Consider the following 6,587-nt stretch of genomic DNA (forward strand, 5'->3'; position numbering starts at 1 on the left):
TAATCATTGGCAACAATGGTCATGTCACGAAAAGTAAGGTCACATTAACGCGCCGCCATTTTGTTCGTCGTCCAGACATGGAAGAAGTCCAGTAGTGTGCTGTGCAAAAAATTTAGTTACAATTTCCTAACGACGTATTCTCAACAAAAGTAAGTACATTTTGAAGAATTCACCTACCGCAATTGTAATATACTTAAATTATGACTAGAGTAATAGATTACAATTTCAATCTAATGGTAAATGTGATTATGTTTTGTGTAAAAGTATTTCTTAGGTTATTTTTTACATGTTACTGACGAACAATTTCTTGACATTTACTGACGTCAGTAAATAGTAGACGGTAAAGCTGTGGTCTCATGTGTAAAGTATGAAAATAAGATATTAAAATGTGTGTTAAATTAATGTAACGAATAATAATAAAGGAGAAAAACAATAAATCTCTCAAGATTATTTTTTTGTAACTACAGGCCATACTTTTTTAAGCCATGGTGTAGGGTTAGTAAAGTCGGGCTTAGGGACTTGACTTTTCCTGGGATCTGATAACTTTTTTATAGTGAAAGCGGATCAGTGAGTCTTGGCCTCCAATTTTACAAGTGGTTTCTGATGGGATAACGCTTGCCTTATTGCATTTAGTGTTGATCGCTTTTCCACCCACACGAGTGATGCTTACTTTTGTTTTTATTTTTATTCAAAATACATATATCCAACAGCTTTTTTTAGTTTCAGAATGCCGCTAACCGGTGCCGAACGGCAAAAAAATACATTGAAAAACTAAAAAAGCAAAACCCTGAAAAATATGAAAAGAAAAGGAAAAAACACCTCGAGAAAGTGAAACAAAGACAAAGAAAAATATCAGATCTTAATGACAGTGAAAAAGAAGCTCGAAGACAAAAATGGAAAGAAGCTAATGATAGAAGAAAAGAAAAGGAAAAGCAAACAGAGAATTATAATAATTGATTGTTTGTTGATTATTTTGTAACTAAAAATATATATTTTTTTTAACTAGTGACTTCTTACTTTTTTATATGTAATATTACCTTATTCTGAATACAGCCTTACTTTTACAACTTCCTGACATTTCCTAACGAAACAGTTTACTGACAATTTCGTGACGTACAAATATTTTGAAAATGACCCATAACATTATTTAAAACCATATTACAAAAAAAAAGATAGAAACACATGTACGTATGTACTAATCCAAAGAAATACTAAACAAACTTGAAATAAAAGATCTTCCTGACTGACCAATCACATCATTCCCTACAACGCTGACCATAATCAATTCCATTCAAGACTGCTAGTCCAGTCATTCAAATAGACGTCCTTAGTGTTGCCATGTCGCCAATATATCTAGGAGCTCGAAGGGTGTTCAGTAATAAGCGCAAATCTCCCTAATTTATAAAGGGCCGGTCGTGTCTGTTCGATAGAGCGAATTAACGGGCCCTGCTAACAAATGAAATTATTCTCTATCTAACATCTTTTGTTGCAATTTGCTTTAAATTGACTAGAATGGATTGCTGGAATGTTCGAGAATCATTAATTAATAAATAGTTATTTATGTATTTGAAATAATGTATACTTTAACTGGCACATTTTGTCAAGGTTCAACGGAAGAGAAATAAGTTTTGACTCTAGTTTCTATAAAATGGGTCAGTTACTTTTGTTATTAATTATTGCAGACTATAAATTCAGGCTGGCGATGCCGATAATTGGTCACATGTCGTGAAAGTGTTCTGCATGCATGAAATTATTTTTGCATGTATAAAAACGGCATCATTATTATATCCTCCTGAGACCCTCGGTGTCACCTATGATACTCGGGAAAATAATTTTTTTGCAACGCCATTTGTCGCGGTTTGTTTGAATCATTATCAAAATCACTTGAAACAGTTATTAGGCTATGCTACTAGGTGGCTACGGCTCGTTTTGGTTGGTCTGGGTCTTGCCTATCATAATTTGAAATTGAAGGTACGCAGAAAAACCGAAATGGCGAATTTGAGCAGAAGTAAGTATTATTTTATATTGTTTTTGCGTGTGTTTTTTGTCGTAACTATTTAGAATCGTCATTACACTAAACGTTCACGAAGTTATACTATATAGATTATGCAATTAAATACATTATTTTGGCACATTTCTTTCGGTATCATAGGTGATACTTTGGGCACTTGCGTCTAAAAATCGTATCATTTTCAGGGTTGCGGGATGGTGAAATTATTCAGAATTTAATGAATTTAGATGAATCAGAGTGTGAAGATACAGATGAAGAAGACGAGGAAGATCTAAATTTAGAGCAAGAAGATATCTCCGAGGAAGTAGTACCTCGGCCTTTAGACGAAAGTGATTGGGATTCTTCTGACGATGAGCCGCTTTTTTCAATTGCACGTGCTAATGCTACGAGAAGGTCAAGAAACCGTCCTTTGAGATGGGATCATACCCCAATACAAATACCCCATGCGAGGCAGAACTGGTAAATGGACTGTACGAGCCATTTATCATTTCTTTGACTTTTCCGCTGCTGCTGCATGGATTCAATGCCGAGAAGATGCGACCAAGTTTGGATTGCCACGGAAATGAATTAAGCAGTATTTATAGAGTTCAAAATGGACCTAGCCAACCATTTAATCTACGGAAGTCAAACTCCCGCTCCAGAGTCATGTCCAAGTCCTTCGCTGCGACGCATCTCCCGTAATAGCCCTCGAAGTGGTACCAGTAGTCCTGGAGTATGCTCAGAGCCGGAAGAGGATATTGTAGCACTACCTTCAAACCGGAAGCGTAGGCTTGTGCAGCCTCTTCCCCATGAAGCTAAAAGATTAAAAGAAGCTCAACACTTACCAATATGCGTGAAGGGCAATCAAAACAATCGGTCTAAATGTAGACTCGATAAATGCAGCCAATTAACATTCGTAAAATGTTCTACTTGTAACATTTTCTTATGTTTCAATGTAAATCGCAATTGTTTTCTTGAATTTCATACCAAACATGATTAATTTTTAACGTTCGTTGATTAATGTTTAAGGTTGATTAAAAGTCTGATTAAAAAAACATTCAATAAATTTAAATGCCTTTTAATACTATTATGATCCCATAGTATCACCTGTGATACCCCCTATTCTGGGGTTTGTGGGAGGAGGGGATTTTTTTAAATATTTTTCCCGTAGTCTCTACATCAATATCAACCACTATTCCAAAAATCACGAAGATCCTATAACTTTTGGGGTCCTGGGTCTCAGGAGGATATCATAATCCCTCCAGAGATTGAAGTTGTATATATAAGTATATGTGATACTAGTGGTCCGCCCCGGCTTCACCCGTGGTACATATTTCGCAATAAAAGGTAGCCTATGTCCTTTCTCGGGTATCAAAATATCTCTATACCAAATTTCATGCAAATTGGTTCAGTAGTTTAGGCGTGATTGAGTAACAGACAGACAGACAGACAGAGTTACTTTCGCATTTATAATATTAGTATGGATTATGGAAAATGTGTGGAAACTTCATAAAATATCGATACTCTGGAATAATTATCTTTTTCTTTAACGTAAGTAGGTACATACTTTCATCTAAGGCAAAAAACAGCAAAATTTGGAGCTAAAACGGCAAAAAACGATCCAGTAGTTCACGAATCAAATTTCGTCTTTTCTCCAATATAGGTGCATCCATAAAGGTCATGAGATGATAAAATGAAGATAACAATTCGTTCAAGCACCCCATTGTTTACGGAGTACAATTTGTTGATCGCGCTGAGATCTCTATAGCAGCTGTAAATTGAACTAACTGTAGTTAAGAACAGCTCTTAATAACGAGCATTGCTGAGCCCACGATTTTGTATTATCGCGTTAACTAAAGTGTTTCTTTTGTAGTTGATTGAGGCGCCGCAAATACTTTATGGTCTGTGCTTTTGCTCTCTTGTCTGCTCTTGGTAACTGAATTAAAAGCTTAACACAAGATTTACTCATAATATGTAGGGTAAAGCGTGTGTATTAAAAGTTCGCAATATTTTTTTTTTGTTTTCTTTGAATAATCTAATACTACTTCCAGGCAGAAGAAGTAGGAATATTGATGTTGTACTTATAAAAAAGCTTTTATAGTTTCTACGTTTCTATTTTATAATTTTTGGTCGTGGTATAAGCATGAAAATATATTTTCACTAAATAATCACTGCCTTTTTGCCTTTTTAAAGTGAAACTGCAGTCCCGCTTTTTTATTCAAATGTCAAATTAACCGCGCAAATCTCTTTCAATTTGACAGTTCAGAAACGAACTGTCTTCAATTCCACGATTTTATTCAACCACTTACAGCTTATTTAATTCTAATAAGCCAGATTTAATTAGCGACATCATTAATAAAAAAACTCGATAAAGGACATGTAATATTGAGATAAAAGATACAGGAATAGATCTAGCAACTGGTGCTCGTTAAGCGAAATGGGGGTTAGTCACGGAACCAAATATATGATAGCAAGGGGATGTATGTGTTGGCCACTGTTTAGACCTTATTCCATTGAGATAAGGTACAATTTGCGCTAGCTACATTAAATCTGGTCCAGTTTTATTAAGGACTTAATTATATATTAGTATTAAATGTTCTCTGGATTTTCTTGTATAAATTTACTTACATATTTAGTGCTGTGTTTATTATAATATGATTTATACCCTGAAAATAATAATTATTAGTGGTTGCTGAATAAATTTTGTTTCATTCGAATGTTATGAATTAAAAATTTGTAAGACATGCCAGTAAAGCCGTGTCGTGTAATAAATTTAATCGAAACCGGTCTAAGTAATTATTTACGATAAAAAAGAACTTTTTTAATTTGTATTTGGATTTGTTGTTACAGAGTTTTTTTATAACTTTATACAAATTGGTGCGTAAATTGTAACGACTTTTTAAAAGTAGTTAGTACTATTATAATATCCTATTAATATTATAAATGTGAAAGTTTGTATGGATGTTTGTTACTCTTTCACGCAAAAACTACTGAACCGATTACAATGAATTTTAGCACACATATAGAGGGTAACTTGGATTAACACATAGGATAGGTTTTATCCCGGAAATCCCACGAGAACGGGAACTATGCGGGTTTATCTTTGAAAATGCGGGCGAAGCCGCGGGCGGAAAGCTAGTAATAAATAAGTACATACATTAAAACGTATGAAAAAATACTGTTAAACGTTCACTAAGAAATATTATCATATTAAACCCTAATACAATTGTAAAACTAATGCATATAAAACATTAAATTAATAATACACCGTAATAGCAATGAATTCAGTTAGTTATTACAAAGACTAGGTACATAAGTAGAAAATTATGTACGGCTTATCGCAATAATGTGCTAGAAATATATGTCTTAAACATGGTTTATAATTGGCGGATAAATCCCGCTCTATTAATAAAATCATATTTATTGTGTTGCTTTTTAAACGGTTTATTTAAAAGGATATATCTTGTTTCAAATACTTTAAGCAATGCTTTTTTAATTTTTTACGAAAAAAAAATGTGTCTGACTGAATGAAAACACTTTATGAGGGACATTCAAATGGGAAAAAATGAAGGTTATATGATCATTTCTTTGCTCTCATTATCTTAATATATATAAATCTCGTGTCACAATGTTTGCCCTCAATGGACTCCTAAACCACTTAACCGATTATAATAAAATTCGCACACCATGTGCAGTTCGATCCAACTTGAGAGATAGGATAGTTTAAACATGTAGGTACGACGGGCGAAGCCGGGGCGAACCGCTAGTAAATGATATATAACCTTTAGGACTATATTTTAGTATTTAATATAGCCAATTTGTATTAAACAGTTGTTTCAGACCGTTATTTTTATTTATTTAAGAATTTTTTTTAAAAACGATTTTGTGACAATAGAGCACTTTCCGAGGTGTAGAAAAGATTTAAATTCGTTTTATTCAATAAACGACATGATCGCCATAGAAAAAAAGGAATTAGAATATTTAATTAAAAACTCCTGTTAGTCTTTAGGTATCTAACACCTACTTGCTTCGCTTTTTACAACGCACCTAGCGCGTCGCTCCGACCAATCATAACATCGGACGCAAATGACGTAGTTTTTACCCGACTACGGCAAAGCAAAAGGAGGGTTATGATTTTGACAGGCTATGTATGTATGTATGTATGTATGTATGTATGTATGTATGTATGTATATATGTATGTATGTATGTATGTTCATCTGTTCCCTCGTAACTTCTAAACTACTTATCAGAATTCGACAAATGACATATCATTAGAAGCGTCTTAATTGTCCGCTGGTTATAGGCTATATGGGGTTTCACAAAATCTAATGTGGCGCCCTCTAGCGGACAAAACATACAGAGTAAAAAAATAAAGTTAAGATAAATATGCCGTGTTTGGTATCATTTGAAAGCTTTTTACTTGCACATTTTGAATATATATATATTACTAGCATTTGCTTGTGACTTTACCTGTATTCATGGGCTGATTGCATATAATTCACATCTTTTCGTTCATAGCTTCTTTATTAGTTCATCAATTTAACTTTTGTTTTATACTTTTTCAGCGTCGTTTTTGTCGTAGTTGGGTTTTAGTTG

The 6,587-nt window shown here is 33.8% G+C and overlaps 1 long non-coding RNA gene across 1 annotated transcript; it reads left to right on the forward strand.

The window, feature by feature from the left end:
- Positions 1 to 1,791: 1,791 nt before the first annotated feature.
- Positions 1,792 to 2,562, forward strand: LOC149906316 (uncharacterized). Its single transcript, XR_016456975.1, has 2 exons — positions 1,792 to 2,008; positions 2,197 to 2,562. It is a non-coding gene; the product is annotated as an uncharacterized LOC149906316 (long non-coding RNA).
- Positions 2,563 to 6,587: the final 4,025 nt, after the last annotated feature.

This window comes from Colias eurytheme, chromosome 8, assembly GCF_061535395.1.
Source record: "Colias eurytheme isolate Ceu_HAF_F1 chromosome 8, ilColEury1 Martin Lab GWU primary, whole genome shotgun sequence".
In the NCBI taxonomy this organism is placed as follows: domain Eukaryota; kingdom Metazoa; phylum Arthropoda; class Insecta; order Lepidoptera; family Pieridae; genus Colias; species Colias eurytheme.